This window comes from Chelonia mydas, chromosome 14 (assembly GCF_015237465.2).
Source record: "Chelonia mydas isolate rCheMyd1 chromosome 14, rCheMyd1.pri.v2, whole genome shotgun sequence".
NCBI lineage: Eukaryota > Metazoa > Chordata > Testudines > Cheloniidae > Chelonia > Chelonia mydas.
Window position 1 is genome coordinate 30,134,575 of NC_051254.2, and position 18,188 is coordinate 30,152,762.

An 18,188-nucleotide genomic window follows, 5' to 3' on the forward strand; every position below is an offset into this window, starting at 1 on the left:
TGGAACTGCCAGTACAATTTTGGTTGACACAGCTTGGACATGGCCTTTTTCCGATGCTCCCAATAGTTTGGTAGGTTTGTGGGCACCCATGTGGTCATTATGGGCCCCTTCTGAATGGGGGACCAGTGTGGCGCGCCATTGGCACCACAGTAAACCTGGTACTGAATCTCAGAGACTTTTTTCATTTTGATCACACACCTCTGCAAGACTATGTATTGCCATACACAGCTCCCTCAGTTTCCTATCAGGCTGTCTTCCGGCACACTGATGTTGTATACTTCACGCTCAATGCCCATTCCCAGTCAGAGCCAAATGCTAATCAAGTGATTGTAAAATCTCAGGGGAGACCCCAGACAGGGGAACACAAGCAGCAGGGGAACACAAGCAGCTCTCTGCAAGGGAAGACAGTAGATTTTTGGACTATAGCTGTAGGGACAGAGACAAACTCTGCGTCTTTCCACTGAGGAGGCATGAGGACAGTGTGACTTGTCTCATGAATGGAAATCACAGCCAAGCCTGGCTGTAAGACGCTGGAAGGATTTGGGGTGAGCATTTGCTCTATATGACATGAACATGTCTTATTGGTTGAGTTTAGGCCTTAGACAGTGTGTTTGGATTTTATTTTATATGTAACTCTTTGTTTCCAGTATTTCTGCTTGCTGTCATCGGAGTCTCTGTTCTTTGGTAAATAAACTCATGCTTGATTTCCCTATAAACAAATCTCAGTGCTGTGTGTGGAGTGGAGCGGTCATCCTGAAATTGTCTGGGAATTCTGTGGCTGGGAACAGAGGATCTGGGAATTCTGTGGCTGCCCAGTGGACCAGGGGCTGGAGGCTGCAGCAGACGCTTGGAGGGCTTGGAGTGTGCCTATCGCTAGCCTGTACAGAGAGAGCAGGGCCTGTGGGGAAGTGCTTGTACTGCCAGAGGCTGGCTGAGTCAAGGAGTTGACCCCAGCAGGCACAGCCAAGAGTGCCTCACACCAAGGGCAGGGGGTAGTGAGTTGCCTCACAACAATGGGCACCCCCCAAGAAGCCTCATGGTAGGAGACCCCCAGTTCAAGTCCCTCCTTCACCTGAGGGGAAGGAGGGATTGACCACCTGCCAGGTGAATGCCCTACTCACTGGGCTAAGGGATGGTCTGATGGGGGTGGGGGGCTCGCTCAGTCTCTCTTCTTGAAGCTGTGTGGAGCTCCCAGCTGCAAGGTTTGCAGAGAACTGGGAGCCTGGGCTCTCAGTGCCAGGCAGCCAGCCTCCCATCTTGAGTCAGTGGAAGCACTGCTGGTGAGGATGCACACAACTGGCAGAAGGAGGGTAGTGTGGACATGAAAAACCGCAGTAATTACTGGCTGTGAGTTGACCTAACATAGGTCGACTTAATTGTGTAGCATAGACAAGACCTTAGCTTTTTTGACTGCCACTACACTTAGAGCAGATGTTTTCTGAGAATTATCCACAATAACTCCAAGATCTCTTTCTTGAGTGGTAACAGCTAATTTAGACCCAATCATTTTGTAGGTATAGTTGGAATTATCAAAAAGAACAAGGAGTACTTGTGGCACCTTAGAGACTAACAAATTTATTAGGGCATAAGCTTTCGTGGGCTAAAACCCACTTCATCGGATGCATGGAGTGGAAAATACAGAAGGAATATTGTTCCCAGGAAAATACAGGAGCAGATATAAATACATGAAAGGATGGGGAGTTGCTTTACCAAGTGTGAGGTCAGTCTAATGAGATAAATCAATTAACAGCAGGATACCAAGGGAGGAAAAACTTATTCCCGTCCCCTCCCCCACATCTACCGAGGATCTTAAATTTAATTACACTATGGTTATTACTGAGCAGGTCTGGTCACCTATTGGACCAAATCCTGTGAGACACTTAACAACTAAGGTATGACTACACTATGAAATTAGGTCGAATTTATAGAAGTCGATTTTTTAGAAAGCGATTTTATACAGTCGATTGTGTGTGTCCTCACACTAATGCACTAAGCGCATTAGGTCGGCGGAGTGCGTCCACAGTACCAAGGCTAGCGTCAACTTTCGGAGTGTTGCACTGTGGGTAGCTATCCCACAGTTCCCGCAGCCTCCGCCGCCCATTGGAATTCTGGGTTAAGCTCCCAATGCCTGATGGGGCAAAAACATTGTCGTGAGTGGTTTTGTGTACGTGTCGTCAGTCGCCCCTCCCTCCGTGAAAGCAACGGCAGACAATCGTTTCGAGCCTTTTCTCCGTGCAGGCGCCATACTGCTTTCAGCAGACGGTGCAGTAGGACTGCTAACCATCGTCGTCATCCACTGCATCCTGCTCTCCTGATGCTATGAATCCACCTCGCAGGTCCTCTATATGACCGTCGTCATCCCCCGCTTCCACTGGCACCCTGCTCTCCTGGTAGTCTCACAGGGCCGCTTCTGCTGCAACTCTGCTCGGCTGCTCTTGTCTCGCCATACCACGGCAAGCGTGCAGCCCGCTCAGCTGTTGTGTCCTGGCAGCAGACGGTGCAGTAGGTCTGCAAAACTGGTCATCCAACCACCGCTTCCCCTGCAACTCTGGTCTCCTGCAGAAGCCATACCACAGCAAGCATGGAGCCCGCACAGATCACCGCGGCAGTTATGAACATTGTAAACACCTCGCACATGATCATGCAGTATATGCAGAACCAGAACCTGCAAAAGCAGGCAAAGAGGTGATGGCAGCATGGTGACAAGAGTGATGAGGACATGGACACAGACTTCTCTCAAAGCATGGGCCCCGGCAATTTGGCCATCCTGGTGGTAATGGGGCAGGCTCATGCCATGGAACGCCGATTCTGGGCCCGGGAAACAAGCACAGACTGGTGGGACCGCATAGTGTTGCAGGTCTGGGATGATTCCCAGTGGCTGCGAAACTTTCGCATGCGTAAGGGCACTTTCAAGGAACTTTGTGACTTGATTTCCCCTGCCCTGAAGTGCAAGAATACCAAGATGAGAGCAGCCCTCACAGTTCACAAGCGAATGGCAATAGCCCTCTGGAAGCTTGCAACGCCAGACAGCTACCGGTCAGTCGGGAATCAATTTGGAGTGGGTAAATCTACTGTGGGGGCTGCTGTGATCCAAGTAGCCAACACAATCGCTGAGCTCCTGCTATCAAGGGTAGTGACTCTGGGAAATGTGCAGATCATAGTGGATGGCTTTGCTGAAATGGGATTCCCTAACTGTGGTGGGGTGATAGACGGAACGCATATCCCTATCTTGGGACCGGACCACCAAGGCAGCCAGTACATAAACCGAAAGGGGTACTTTTCAATGGTGCTGCAAGGATCACAAGGATCACAAGGGACGATTCACCAACATCAACGTGCGATGGCCAGGAAAGGTACATGATGCTCACATCTTCAGGAACTCTAGTCTGTATGAACAGCTGCAGCAAGGGACTTACTTTCCAAACCAGAAAATAATGGTTGGGGATGTTGAAATGCCTATAGTTATCCTTGGGGACCCAGCCTACCCCTTAATGCCATGGCTCATGAAGCCATACACAGGCACCCTGGACAGTAGTCAGGAGCTGTTCAACTATAGGCTGAGCAAGTGCAGAATGGTGGTAGAATGTGCATTTGGATGTTTAAAAGCACGCTGGTGCAGTTTACTGACTCGGTTAGACCTCAGTGAAACCAATATTCCTATTGTTATTTCTGCTTGCTGTGTGCTCCACAATATCTGTGAGAGTAAGGGGGAGATGTTTATGGCAGGGTGGGAAGTTGAGGCAAATCGCCTGGCCGTTGATGACGTGCAGCCAGACACCAGGGCTGTTAGAAGAGCACAGCAGGGCGCGCTGTGCATCAGAGAAGTTTTGAAAACCAGTTTCATGGCTGACCAGGCTACTGTGTGACAGTTCTGTTTGTTTCTCCTTGATAAAAACCCGCCCCCTTAGTTCACTCTACTTCCCTGTAAGCCAACCACCCTCCCCTCCCCGCTTCGATCACCGCTTGCAGAGGCAATAAAATCATTGTTGTTTCAAAATCATGCATTCTTTATTAATTCATCACACAAATAGAGGGATAACTGCCAAGGTAGCCCGGGCGGGGTGGGGGAGGAGGGAAGCACCGGGTGTGGTGGTGGAAGCGGGGAGGAGGGAAGGACAAGGTCACACTGCACTTCAAAACTTATTGAATGCCAGCCTTCTGTTGCTTGGGCAGTCCTCTGGGGTGGAGTGGTTGGCTGCCCGGAGCCACCCCCACTCCGCGTTCTTGGGCGTCTGGGTGAGGAAGCTATGGAACTTGGGGAGGAGGGCGGTTGGTTACACAGGGGCTGCAGCTGCGGTCTGTGTCTTTCCTGCACCTCAACCATATGCCGGAGCATATCAGTTTGATCCTCCAGTAGCCTCAGCATTGCATCCTGCCTTCTCTCATCACGCTGCTGCCACCTCTCCTGTTGCTCCAGCCATCGATCCTCTCGCACATCCCTCCTGTCCTTGCATTCATTTTGTGCTTTCCTGGACTCTGACACTGTCACGCATTCTGCTGGGCTTTTTCAGTTTGGGTGGACTGCATGAGCTCAGAGAACATTTCATCGCAAATGCGGATTTTTTGCCTTCTCATCTGCGCTAGCCTCTGGAATGAAGATGCTAGTCACAGCGTTGAAACATTTGCAGCTGTGGGAGGAAAAAAAGGGAGATTAAAATTGAAAAAGACATACTGGCCATTTAAAAGGAGGGGCTGATGTTTTTGGGTTAACTTGCGGCACAAACCCAACTAACCCCCCGCCACACACCCAATTCTCTGGGATGATTGCTTCACCCTTCCCCCCACCGCGTGGCTAACAGCGGGGATGATTTCTTTTCAGCCACAGGCAAACAGCCCAGCGGGAACGGCCACCTCTGATTGTCCCCTTAATAAAATTCCCCTATTTCAACCAGGTGACCATGAATGATATCATTCTCTTGAGGATAACACAGAGAGATAAAGAACGGATGTTGTTTGAATGCCAGCAAATACCGGGACCACATGCTGCCATGCTTTCTTATGCAATGATTTCAGACTACGTGCTACTGGCCTGGCGTGGTAAAGTGTCCTACCATGGAGGATGCAATAAGGCTGCCCTCCCCAGAAACCTTTTGCAAAGGCTTTGGGAGTACCTCCAGGACAGCTTCATTGAGATGTCCCTGGAGGATTTCCACCCCATCCCCAGACACATTAACAGACTTTTCCAGTTGCTGTACTGGCCGTGAATGCATCCCAAGTCTTCAGGGAAAATTAATAATTAAACACGCTTGCTTTTAAACCCGTGTATTATATTTACAAAGGTACACTCACCAGAGCTGCCTTCTCCACCTTCAAGGTCTGGGAGCCCGGGTTGGGAGGGTATTGGCTCCAGGGTGATAAACAGTTCCTGGCTGTTGGGAAGAATGGTTTCTCCCTTGCCTGGTGTGTGCTATCTTCAACCTCCCCCTCCTCCTCATCTTCCTCGTCCCCAAAATCCTCATCCCTTTTGCGTGAGACTCCCTTGCAGGAGTCCACGTATAGGTGTGGGGTAGTTGTAGGGGCACACCCTAGAATTGCGTGCAGCTCATCATAGAAGCGGAATATCTGGGGCTCTGACCCCAAGTGGGCATTTGCCTCTTGGGTTTTTTGGTAGGTTTGCCTGAGCTCCTTAAGTTTCATGTGGCACTGCTGTGGGTCCCTGAGATAGCCTCTGTCCTTCATGCCCTGGGAGATTTTGACAAATGTTTTGGCATTTCAAAAACTGGAACGGAGTTCTGAGCACGGATTCCTCTCCCCATACAACGATCAGATCCTGTACCTCCCATCTGGTCCATGCTGAAGCTCTTTTGCAATTCTGGGACTCCATCATGGTCACCTCTGCTGATGAGCTCTGCATGGTCACACCACGGGTGGCCAAACAGGAAGTGAAATTCAAAAGTTCGTGGGGCTTTTCCTGTGTACCTGGCCAGTACATCCGAGTTGAGAGTGCTGTCCAGAGCGGTCACAGTGGAGCACTGTGGGATTGCTCCCGAGGCCAATACCATCGAATTGCGTCCTCAGTAACCCAAATTCGACCCAGCGATGTCGATTTCAGCGCTAATCCCCTCGTCGGGGAGGAGTACAGAAATCAATTTTAAGAGCCCATTAAGTCGACAAAAATGGCTTCGTCGTGTGGACAGGTGCAAGGTTAAATCGATCTAATGGTGCTAAATTCGATCTAAACTCATAGTGTAGACCAGGGCTAAGCAGTGTTTTAACCTGGCTGTGTAGTTGAGCTCTCCCAGCATTGTAATAAAACCACCTCCATGAGGGGAATAGCTCCCAGTGCTGGGAGCTTGGTTCCCAGAGCTGTAGCACTATCTACATTGCCTATTTACAGCACTGAAACTTGCATAGCTCAGAGGGGTGTTTTTTCACACCTCTGAGCAAGGAAAGTTTCAGTGCTGTAAGGGGCAGTGTAAACAAGGCCTACATCTAGAATTGCCTCTCCCTTTGTGGGTTCCAGGACTAGCTGGTCCAGGAAGCAGCCTTTAAAAGTGTCTAGAAATTTTATCTCTGCATCCCATTCTGAGGTGTCATGTACCCAGAAAATATGGGGATAGTTGAAATCCCCTATTATTATTAAGAACATAAGAACGGCCATACTGGGTCAGACCAAAGGTCCATCTAGCCCAGTATCCTGTCTTCCGACAGCAGCCAATGCCAGGTGCCCCAGAGGAAGTGAACAGAACAGGCAATAATCAAGTGATCCATCCCCTATCACCCATTCCCAGCTTCTGGCAAACAGAGGCTAGGGACACCATCCCTGCCCATCCTGGCTAATAGCCATTGATGGATCTATCCTCCATGAATTTATCTAGTTCTTTTTTGAACCCTGTTATAGTCTTGGCCTTCACAACATCCTCTGGCAAGGAGTTCCACAGACTGACAATGCATTGTGTGAAAAAATACTTCCTTTTGTTTGTTTTAAACCTGCTGCCTATTAATCTCATCTGGTGGTAGTTTTCTTGTTTCATAGCTCTCTAATCTCCCAGAGCATTTCAGAATCACTGCCACCATCGTGGTCAGTAGTATATTCCTACTGTTATACTCTTATTAGTCAAGCATGGAATTACTGTCCATAGAGATTCTATGGTACTGTTTGATTCATTCAAGATTTTTACTATATTTGATTATATGCTTTCTGTCTTATCTAGTGCCACACCCCCACCGGCATGACCTCCTCTGTCATTCCTATGTATTTTGTACCCTGGTATTACTGTGTCCCATTGTCCCACTGATTATCATCATTCTACAAAGTCTTTGTGATGCCTAGTGTATCAATATCCCCATTTTATACCAGGCACTCAAATTCACTCTTCTTAGTATTTAGACTTGTAGCATTTGTATACAAGCATTCATGAAATTTGTCAATATTTAGTTGTCTGCCTTCATGTGATGTAATTGAATGGGGCTCTTTTTCATTTGACTGTTTCTCTTCAGCTCCTACCTGTAGTTTATCAGCTTCTATCCTCTCCTTTGTACTAAGATATAGAGAATCCCCTTTAATGAATCCTCCCTTAAGGAATGTCCTGTCCAAACTATGTGCTCCTCTGCACCCATTGCCTTTCTGCCAGACCTTAGTTTAAAAACTCCTTGTGACATTCTATACCTTGGGGGAGCATCCTGGAACCCCCATAGTCCTTATTTTTATATAAGCATGATATTACATATAAAGCATGCCTAGTAACGTATCAGGGGAAAGGTTATGATCTGCTGAAAGTCATTTCTCTATCCATATATGTACATCATTAACACACATGAAGTTATGAGAATTATGTTGTATGGTTGTCAATAAAACATACTGTAAGTTGGGAATTCAGCTAGATATTAGCTCCCCAGAGGCAACAGCAAGCAAAGTAACCAACACCTGGGCAGGGTGTTAAACAACCCATCAATAGTCATTGTCCAGCAAGGGAGCTACAATTCAGTCACTCACCTGCATGAGGCCACCCCAGGGGAATTGCTCAGCCTGGCCTGGAGACTCAGCAAGGCCCCCAGACATGCCTGGACTTGTGCTCCCCGACCACATGGCTCTGAGAGTATAAAACAGAACACAGTGGCCACATGCTGGGCCTTTCTCCTTCACCCACCTACACTCCAAGCAGCAAGGACACTCTGAAGACTCCAACTGAGGGGACTGGCCCAGATTTCAAGGGTGAAATCTGTCTACTATGGACTGCAATATCCAGTGGGGTGAGAAAAACTGCTTAGTCTAGATGTTGCCCAGTCTAATAGGGTTGAGAGTTTAGACTGTGTGTTTATATTTTATTTTATTTTGGTAACTAACTCTGACTTTTTGCCTATCACTTAATATCACTTAAAATCTATCTTTTATAGTCAATATATTTGTTTTAATGTTTATCTTTACCAGTGAGTCTGTATGAAGTGTGTGGCAGATCTGCTCAGGTATTGCAAAGGCTGGTGTATATCCACTTTCCATTGATGAAGTGGTGAACCAATTAATAAATCTGCATTGATCGTCTTGAGGAGTGCAAGATGGCATATTCCTGAGGTACAGTGCTGGGAGCTGGGGGGATTTGGCTCTGGTGCCTTTCTCTGTGTGATTCATGAGTGGCTCTGGGAGCATTCATGCAATCTAGCCGGGTGTTGGGTCTCCACATGCGGTTATGCTGAGTGATAACAGTACCTGGAGGGGTTTGCTGCTCATCAGTAACAAGGCATTGTGAGAAACAGCCCAACCTGGAGAGAGTTAAGGGGGCACAGCGGTCCCATGGTCCCAGGCTGCACCCTGGGGATCCCATTACATTCCTCTATGAACCTTTTAATTTTACATGCCAGAAATCTGGTTCTATTTCCTTCCTGTATAGACTCCTCCGTTCCCAAAATGTTCCCCAGTTCCTGATAAACTGTAAACCCTCCTCCCTACAATGTCATCTCATCCATGCGCTGAGACTCTGCAGTTCTACCTGTGTAACTGGCCCTGCACATGGAATTGGAAGCATTTCAGAGAACGCTGTTAACTGCACAATTTAGGGCTCCCACTCCCCTACCCTCTCTTTTGGTTACTCAGGAAGTAGGTGATCCAACTTTATGCATCCGTGGACTCAGTGCTTTATGGGTCTGCAGGGCCTCTTACCAGTGAAAGAACCTTACACAGTAATATACTTAAACTCTATTTATTAACAATTGATTATGAGGAACACAAATGCTGAGCATACAATGCTAACCATTCCCAATAAAATGAGCTTCTCCTGATGTCCAGTCAGGATTGAATCACCTGGGAGCTCTGTTTTTGGTTTCTGCATGGAATGGTCATTCAGGTTATCGAGTTCTGGCGGCTTTGGTCTTGGACTGTGTAGTGGAGTTAGGTTGCCAAAGAACTTCTTTTTGGGCCCCAGTTTATATAGTTAAAACCTATGTCCTACTTAGCTGTACCATAAACAATCATTTTAAACTAAAGTACTACAAAACAGTATTTTTCACCAACCCTAACCCACCACCTTTTTACACACAAGAGTTAATTCAAGTGTTGTGAAACCCATTACACAGCAGACAGAAACAATTAAAGAATTAGACAGAGACCAGAGAGATAAACAATAGAGAAGCAGGGGCCATAAAGGCAAAACAATAGAGAAGAACAGATTTCAGTCACAAACTGTTGATAAGTGGTTTCTTGCCAGACAAAATGCTATCAAACAAAGTTTTCTTTAAACATCTTAAGATCTCGTTCTTTATCTGGTGGTGGTGTGTACTATTAGGACAGGAGTGCCTTCTTAACAGTCCAATATTACATTGTTTTGGTGCAATAGATGGAATGTGAGGATGTGACTCTCTGCAACTTAGCTCATAGCTTTTGTTTTTACTGCAAAAGAAGGCCTCCCCTCAGACTTTACAACACTACCATGGAGGTTCTGGACTTTCCTAGCAGCCTAAATTTGGCTTCCAGGATGTTTCTCCTACCTTTCCCTATGCCAGTGACATCGACATGTACCACAATCACAGGCTCCTCCCCAACATTGCACATACATCTGTCTAGAGGTCTTGAGAGATCAGCAACCTTCTCACCTGGCAGGCACTTCATATTGTGGCTCTGCCAGTCATCACACACCCAGCTACCTATAATTCTAATGATAGAATCCCCCATTACTATTTACTGTCTCTTCCTAATAACTGGGATTCCATCTCCTGGAGGAGTATCTTCAGTGCGAGAGGATACCCTGACATCATCTGTTTCCTGCAGCTCCTGCTTGATGTCCTACTTCCCCATGAATTTCCTCCTCCACAACAGCACAGAGGCTGTCAGACTGGGGGTGGGACTGCTCCACTTTGCCCCAGAAAGTCTTCTCTGTGCACCTTTCTGTCTCCCTTAGCTCCTTAAGCTCAGCCACTCTGGCCTAAGGCTGCCAACCCTCCAAAGTTGTCCTGGAGTCTCCAGGAATTAAAGATAAATCTTTAATTAAAGATGATGTCATGTGATGGAACCTCCAGGAATACGTCCAACCAAAACTGGCAACCAAACTCTGGCCTGAAGTGCCCATACTTGGTCTCTGAGGGCCATGAGCTGCTTGCACCCAATGTGCATATACACCACAATGCGGGTAATCATACATGCTTCATTCAGTTCAATCAACTGGACAGCCCCCTCTCTGTTGCTGGATGGCTGCCTGAATTCTTTTTATGCCTGCAGCTTTTTTTGTTTTGTTTTTTGTTTTATGGGGGTTATTAGATTTAGTTGGGGATTGGTCCTGCTTTGAGCAGGGGGTTGGACTAGATGACCTCCTGAGCTCCCTTCCAACCCTGATATTCTATGATTCTATGATTAGCCTAAGTGTAGAGAATGAGTTTAGAGAATGGCTCTCACACTCCCTCACTAAACTCCTGTTCATTAGCTCCTGGTCACTTAAGAGCTGGCTTTTTAAACCCCTGTTCTCCCTGAGTTAGCCATTCCCCTTTGTTAAGGAATGCTAAAGGGATTAGTGATCAAAGGATGGCAGGCTAGAGCCTCATTAAGAAGCCTAGCAGGTCACTGGGCTCAGCAGATAGCCCCCCAAACAGACAACACTATACTATGGGCAGAGGTGGTGTCCCTAGCCTCTGTTTGCCAGAGACTGGGACTGGGCGTGGATCACTTGATGATTACCTGTTCTGTTCATTTCCTCTGAAGCACCTGGCATTGGCCACTGTCGGAAGACAGAATACTGGGCCAGATGGACCCTTGGTCTGACCCCATCTGGCCGTTCTTATCTCTTTATAAACTTCAATCACACAGGTACATGGTAAGCAGCAAGCACACAGACAAACAAATGAACAGACAAACTCACATGATCAGAGTGAAAGTTCAATGTGTGATGGTTTTAGGAAAATAATTCTCCTGATGCCTACAGCCAGTCTCAAGAGTTCTGAACCCTTGGTGCTGGCAATCCTGCATTGGCATTGGTCAGTTTGTATTTTCAGGCCTGTCTTCTCCAGCTAAGGTTCTAAGGACCTAAATATAAAAGTGAACATTCTCCTTTATCTTTTGAGTTCAGCCCCAGTTCAGGGGGGCTATGCTCATTTGTTGCTTGGGGCCATAGCCCAGCTCCAAGTGCATTCCCATGGCTTGCCGTCTCTAGTTCCCTTTCCCTTGCCTGTGCTGGACAAGTGATGGCACTCCTTTAGGGGGTTCTCAATGGGTGTCTGACCGAGAGATAAGGCCTCAATTCTCAGTGGCACACTATTGTCAATCATTTAAAAATCAGGAGTCAGGCCCCCGCAAAATGATGAAATTACCCTAAAATAATTACATTTAAAATACTAGTTCATAATAAGTGTTGGGTTCTTTTTGTTTTCCTTCTCATTTCTCAGACTTTTAGGCTGCATGTGGGCCATATTTTCAAGTTTTTCTCTGCAGCTGCAAGGTCTAGAAATTTTTGTTTAGAAAATGAAAGACAGGAGTCTCATCTCATCACTTGATTCCAGGAGCTGGGGCTTTAGGAAACACATGAAATATCATGAACCACATGATGAAAACATGAGAGTTGGCTACACTGCTGGCATTAAGGCCCCTGCACACGGCCAGAGAAGCCTTAGTGTAAATGAGAATCAGGCCTTCCAGCTTAACCCAATTTTTAGCTTGTGACTTTAGTATCACTCCTTAGACCAGGGGTGGCCAACCTGTGGCTCCGGAGCCACATGCGGCTCTTCAGAAGTAGATATACGGCTCCTTGTACAGGCACCGACTCCAGGGCTGGAGCTACAGGTGCCAATTTTCCAATGTGCCGGGGGGGTGCTCACTGCTCAACCCCTGGCTCTGCCTCAGGCCTGGGTATCTGAGTGTGTGTTTGGTGAGAGGATCGGAGTGTTTGTAGTGAGGGCAGCTTGAAAGTTTGAGCGAGTGCTTGATTGGTTGGCTGAAAAGGGCGGGAGTTGGGAGTGTTTTGTTTCAGGTGAGCCTGGCTATTTAAAAAAGCCGGCGCTCCACGAACCAGCTGAGTGGCGGGGAACCAGCTGAGCAGCGGGGGACAGCAGAGCAGCAAACAGCAGGAGTTTGCCTGGGATCTGTGTTGGTGAGTATCTGGGTATCTGAGTGTGTGTTTGGTGAGAGGATCGGAGTGTTTGTAGTGAGGGCAGCTTGGAAGTTTGAGCGAGTGCTTGATTGGTTGGCTGAAAAGGATGGGAGTTGGGAGTGTTTTGTTTCAGGTGAGCCTGGCTGTTTAAAAAAGCCGGCGCTCTGCAAACCAGCTGAGCAGCGGGGGACAGCAGAGCAGCAAACAGCAGGAGTTTGCCTGGGAGTTCGCGTGGGGTGAGCCCACTGAGGCTTACACCCTAATGGCTTCTCTGAGTAATTACTGCATCTCCTGAGGAAGCTCGTAATAGGAAGGTAATATGGATGGGGAGTGTTCAGCTGTTGTGACCTGCACTGGATGTGCCATGTTTGTCTTTCTTCCACAGGACAGAAGCGACTTTGTGTGTGCAAAGTGCAAGCTGGTCTCCATATTGGAAGAGAAGGTTCAAGGTCTGGAGCAACAGGTATCGACCCTGCGTTGCATAAGAGAAACTGAAGATTTCCTGGACAGACGTCAGGATATGCTTCTACGGGCACAAGGTTCTGAAGATTCAGAGCAGGCTGCGCAGCGGGGACAGGAGGACGGTGAAGAAATTTGGCAACATGTGACCTCCAGAAGAAGAAGGGGGAACGTCCATGTACCAGCAACGCAGATACAGGTAAGTAACCGCTTTCATGTTCTCTCCACAGGTACCATTGCAGGGAGTGGCCCAGATGATATGTCTGGGGGAAGGGAGCAGAAGGAGACTCCACCAGTTGAAAGGCATGAGATGCACTGTCCTAAGATTGGGGGTTCCATGACCACCACTCCTAAGAGAAGGAGGCGGGTGGTGGTGGTCGGGGACTCTCTCCTCAGGCGGACTGAGTCATCTATCTGCCGCCCTGACCGGGAAAACAGAGAAGTCTGCTGCTTGCCAGGGGCTAAGATTCACGATGTGACGGAGAGTCTGCCGAGACTCATCAAGCCCTCGGACCACTACCCTTTCCTGCTTTTCCACGTGGGCACCAATGATACTGCCAAGAATGACCTTGAGCAGATCACTGCAGACTACGTGGCTCTGGGAAGGAGGATAAAGGAGTATGAGGCGCAAGTGGTGTTCTCGTCCATCCTCCCCGTGGAAGGAAAAGGCCGGGGTAGGGACCGTCAAATTGTGGAAGTCAATGAATGGCTACGCAGGTGGTCTCAGAGAGAAGGCTTTGGATTCTTTGACCATGGGATGGTGTTCCAGGAAGGAGGAGTGCTAGGCAGAGACGGGCTCTACTTAACGAAGAGAGGGAAGAGCATCTTCGCGAGCAGGCTGGCTAACCTAGTGAGGAGGGCTTTAAACTAGGTTCACCGGGGGAAGGAGACCAAAGCCCTGAGGTAAGTGGGGAAGTGGGATACTGGGAGGAAGCACAAGCAGGAGCATGTGAGAGGGGAGGGCTCCTGCCTCATACTGAGAACAAGGGGCGACCAGCGGGTTATCTCAAGTGCCTATGTACAAATGCACAAAGCCTGGGAAACAAGCAGGGAGAACTGGAGGTCCTGGCAAAGTCAGGGAATTATGATGTGATTGGAATAACAGAGACTTGGTGGGATAACTCGTATGACTGGAGTACTGTCATGGACGGGTATAAACTGTTCAGGAAGGACAGGGAGGCCAGAAAAGGTGGGGGAGTTGCACTGTATGTAAGGGAGCAGTATGATTGCTCAGAGCTCAGGTATGAAACTGCAGAAAAACCTGAGAGTCTCTGGATTAAGTTTAGAAGCGTCAGCAACAAGGGTGATGTCGTAGTGGGAGTCTGCTATAGACCACTGGACTAGGGGGATGAGCTGGACGAGGCTTTCTTCCGGCAAGTTGCAGAAGCTACTAGATCGCACGCCCTGGTTCTCATGGGCGACTTCAATCATCCTGATATCTGCTGGGAGAGCAATACAGCGGTGCACAGACAATCCAGAAAGTTTTTGGAAACTGTAGGGGACAATTTCCTGGTGCAAGTGCTGGAGGAACCAACTAGGGGCGGAGCTCTTCTTGACCTGCTGCTCACAAACCGGGAAGAATTAGTAGGGGAAGCAAAAGTGGATGGGAACCTGGGAGGCAGTGACCATGAGATGGTCAAGTTCAGGATCCTGACACAAGGAAGAAAGGTAAGCAGCAGAATACGGACCCTGGACTTCAGAAAAGCAGACTTTGACTCCCTCAGGGAACTGATGGGCAAGATCCCCTGGGAGAATAACATGAAGGGGAAAGGAGTCCAGGAGAGCTGACTGTATTTTAAAGAATCCTTATTGCGGTTACAGGGACAAACCATCCCGATGTGTAGAATGAATAGTAAATATGGCAGGCGACCAGCTTGGCTTAACAGTGAAATCCTTGCTGATCTTAAACACAAAAAAGAGGCTTACAAGAAGCGGCAGATTGGACAAATGACCAGGGATGAGTATATAAATACTGCTCGGGCATGTAGGAATGAAATCAGGAAGGCTAAATCACACCTGGAGTTGCAGCTAGCGAGGGATGTTAAGAGTAACAAGAAGGGTTTCTTCAGGTATGTTGGCAATAAGAAGAAAGCCAAGGAAAGTGTGGGCCCCTTACTGAATCAGGGAGGCAACCTAGCGACAGAGGATGTGGAAAAAGCTAATGTACTCAATGCTTTTTTTGCCTCTGTCTTCACGAACAAGGTCAGCTCCCAGACTACTGCACTGGGCAGCACAGCATGGGGAGGAGGTGGCCAGCCCTCTTGAAGGAAGAAGTGGTTCGGGACTATTTAGAAAAACTGGACGTGCACAAGTCCATGGGGCTGGATGCGTTGCATCTGAGAGTGCTAAAGGAATTGGCGGATGTGATTGCAGAGCCATTGGCCATTATCTTTGAAAACTCATGGCGATCGCGGGAAGTCCCAGAAGACTGGAAAAAGGCTAATGTAGTGCCAATCTTTAAAAAAGAGAAGAAGGAGGATCCTGGGAACTACAGGCCGGTCAGCCTCACCTCAGTCCCCAGAAAAATCATGGAGCATGTCCTCAAGGAATCAATTCTGAAGCACTTAGAGGAGAGGAAAGTGATCAGGAACAGTCAGCATGGATTCACCAAGGGCAAGTCATGCCTGACTAATCTAATCACCTTCTATGATGAGATAACTGGTTCTGTGGATGAAGGGAAAGCAGTGGATGTGTTATTCCTTGACTTTAGCAAAGCTTTTGACACGGTCTCCCACAGTATTCTTGTCAGTAAGTTAAAGAAGTATGGGCTGGATGGATGCACTACAAGGTGGGTAGAAAGTTGGCTAGATTGTCGGGCTCAACGGGTAGTGATCAATGGCTCCATGTCTAGTTGGCAGCCGGTATCTAGCGGAGTGCCCCAAGGGTCGGTCCTGGGGCCGGTTTTGTTCAATATCTTCATTAATGATCTGGAGGATGGTGTGGATTGCACTCTCAGCAAGTTTGCGGATGACACTAAACTGGGAGGAGTGGTAGGGATAGGTTACAGAGGGACCTAGACAAATTGGAGGATTGGGCCAAAAGAAATCTGATGAGGTTCAAGAAGGACAAGTGCAGAGTCCTGCACTTAGGATGGAAGAATCCAATGCACCGCTACAGACTAGGGATCGAATGGCTCGGCAGCAGTTCTGCAGAGAAGGACCTAGGGGAGACAGTGGACGAGAAGCTGGATATGAGTCAACAGTGTGCCCTTGTTGCCAAGAAGGCCAATGGCATTTTGGGGTGTATAAGTAGGGGCATTGCCAGCAGCTCGAGGGACGGGATCGTTCCCCTCTATTCGACATTGGTGAGGCCTCATCTGGAGTACTGTGTCCAGTTTTGGGCCCCACACTACAAGAAGGATGTAGAGAAATTGGAGAGAGTCCAGCGAAGGGCAACAAAAATGATTAGGGGTCTGGAACACATGACTTATGAGGAGAGGCTGAGGGAACTGGGATTGTTTAGTCTACGGAAGAGAAGAATGAGGGGGGATTTGATAGCTGCTTTTAACTACCTGAAAGGTGGATCCAAAGAGGATGGATCTAGACTATTCTCAGTGATAGCAGATGACAGGACAAGGAGTAATGGTCTCAGGTTGCAGTGGGGGAGATTTAGGTTGGATATTAGGAAAAAAATTTTCACTAGGAGGGTGGTGAAACACTGGAATGCGTTACCTAGGGAGGTGGTGGAATCCCCTTCCTTGGAAGTTTTTAAGGTCAGGCTTGACAAAGCCCTGGCTGGGATGATTTAGTTGGGATTGGTCCTGCTCTGGGCAGGGGGTTGGACTAGATGGCCTCCAGAGGTCCCTTCCAACTCTGTTATTCTATGATTCTATGATTCTTGCCCCCACTCCACCCCTTCCTTCCCCCCCCCCCCCGAGCCTGTCGTGCCCTCGCTCCTTCCCCAAGCCTCCTGCTTGCTATAAAACAGCTGATCGGGAGGTGTGGGGAAGAAGGGGGAGGCGCTGATTGGCATGGCTGACGGTGGGCGAGAGGAGCTGGGACGGGGGGGAAGCTGATAGGGGGCTGCTTATGTATTACTGTGGCTCTTTGGCAATGTACTTTGGTAAATTCTGGCTCCTTCTCAGGCTCAGGTTGGCCACCTCTACCTTAGACAAACAAACCCTGGTCCTGCAAGCTCAGCATCCCGGCTGGGCACTGATGCTTCTGTGAAGCCCCAGTGACCATATCAGCTCAGGGGCTTGCAGATGTAAGCGGGGGAATGGTCCCGCTATTGTGGGGAACTTTCCTGGCTTATACAATACCCCGGTGAAGTGGGCTAGCGAAAGGATCTGAGTCCTCACTCCCACTCCCTTTACCCAGAACCCTGACTGTCCTAGAGGACTCCCCTTCCACTCTTCTGTCTGGCAGAGTCCTTGTAACCCTAACAAGGCTGGGCCCAGGATTCCTGGGGGACTCAACCCCCAACCTTGTTGTGGTCACTTAGGGCAGGGGCTAGGGTGTCCCCACTCCGGGCTGCTCTCTCTGCACTGGGCACTTCTCTGACCCACTGACCATTACATACAAGTTAAAGCAAATGCAAGTTATTTAATCAACAATTAATTTTAAAAAATAAGGGAAAAATGGGAAAGGTTAAAGGAAAACACGTTACCCTGCTCTGTGGCAGGGGGACATCACAATGAGCATCTCTGGAAGGTAAGGGCAGTTCAGTCTGTTCTTCACAAGTCCCAGGCCTCCTGCCCAGGCCCTGGCTGTGCTGCAGGGATGCGGAAGGTCAGACACTTGCTCTGATGGTGGCCACACGCTCTCAGGCTCCAGGTGACAGGATCCTTCTTCCCAATGTCAGCCCCGCCCCGTCAGGGTTATGATCCCCCTCCACGTCTGGCCCGCAAGGCCTCTTGGCTGGGGGTGTCTCCCTGCACTGGGCCCACTGCCCAGGGTCCCCCTCGCTCTCACCAGCTGCTCACCGCACCAGGCTCCTCAATGCTCCAGCCCCAGCTCCAGCTCCAGCTCCACTCTCCCTCAACACTGCTGCTGCTCTGCCTCCAGCTCCCTGGGCTGCTTCTCTGGCCCCCCTGGCTCTGGTTGCTGCAGCTCTCCCCCCAGCACAGGTCTTCTCTGTGGGCTGCTTCTGTGACTCTGCTCCCAGCTCTGACCTACTTCCTGGGCTGCTTTTCTGGCCCCTCTGGATCTGGCACCGCTCTGCTCCCCAGCTCAGCTTGGGCCCCTGCTTTCTCCTTAGCTCAGCCCCACTCTGCCTGACCCA

At 48.9% G+C, this 18,188-nt stretch overlaps 1 protein-coding gene across 1 annotated transcript in view; it reads left to right on the top strand.

The window, feature by feature from the left end:
• The window catches only part of LOC119567445 (maestro heat-like repeat-containing protein family member 1), an 850,842-nt gene that overhangs the window by 617,926 nt on the left and 214,728 nt on the right, over nt 1–18,188 (top strand). The gene's annotated exons all lie outside the window — the stretch shown is intronic.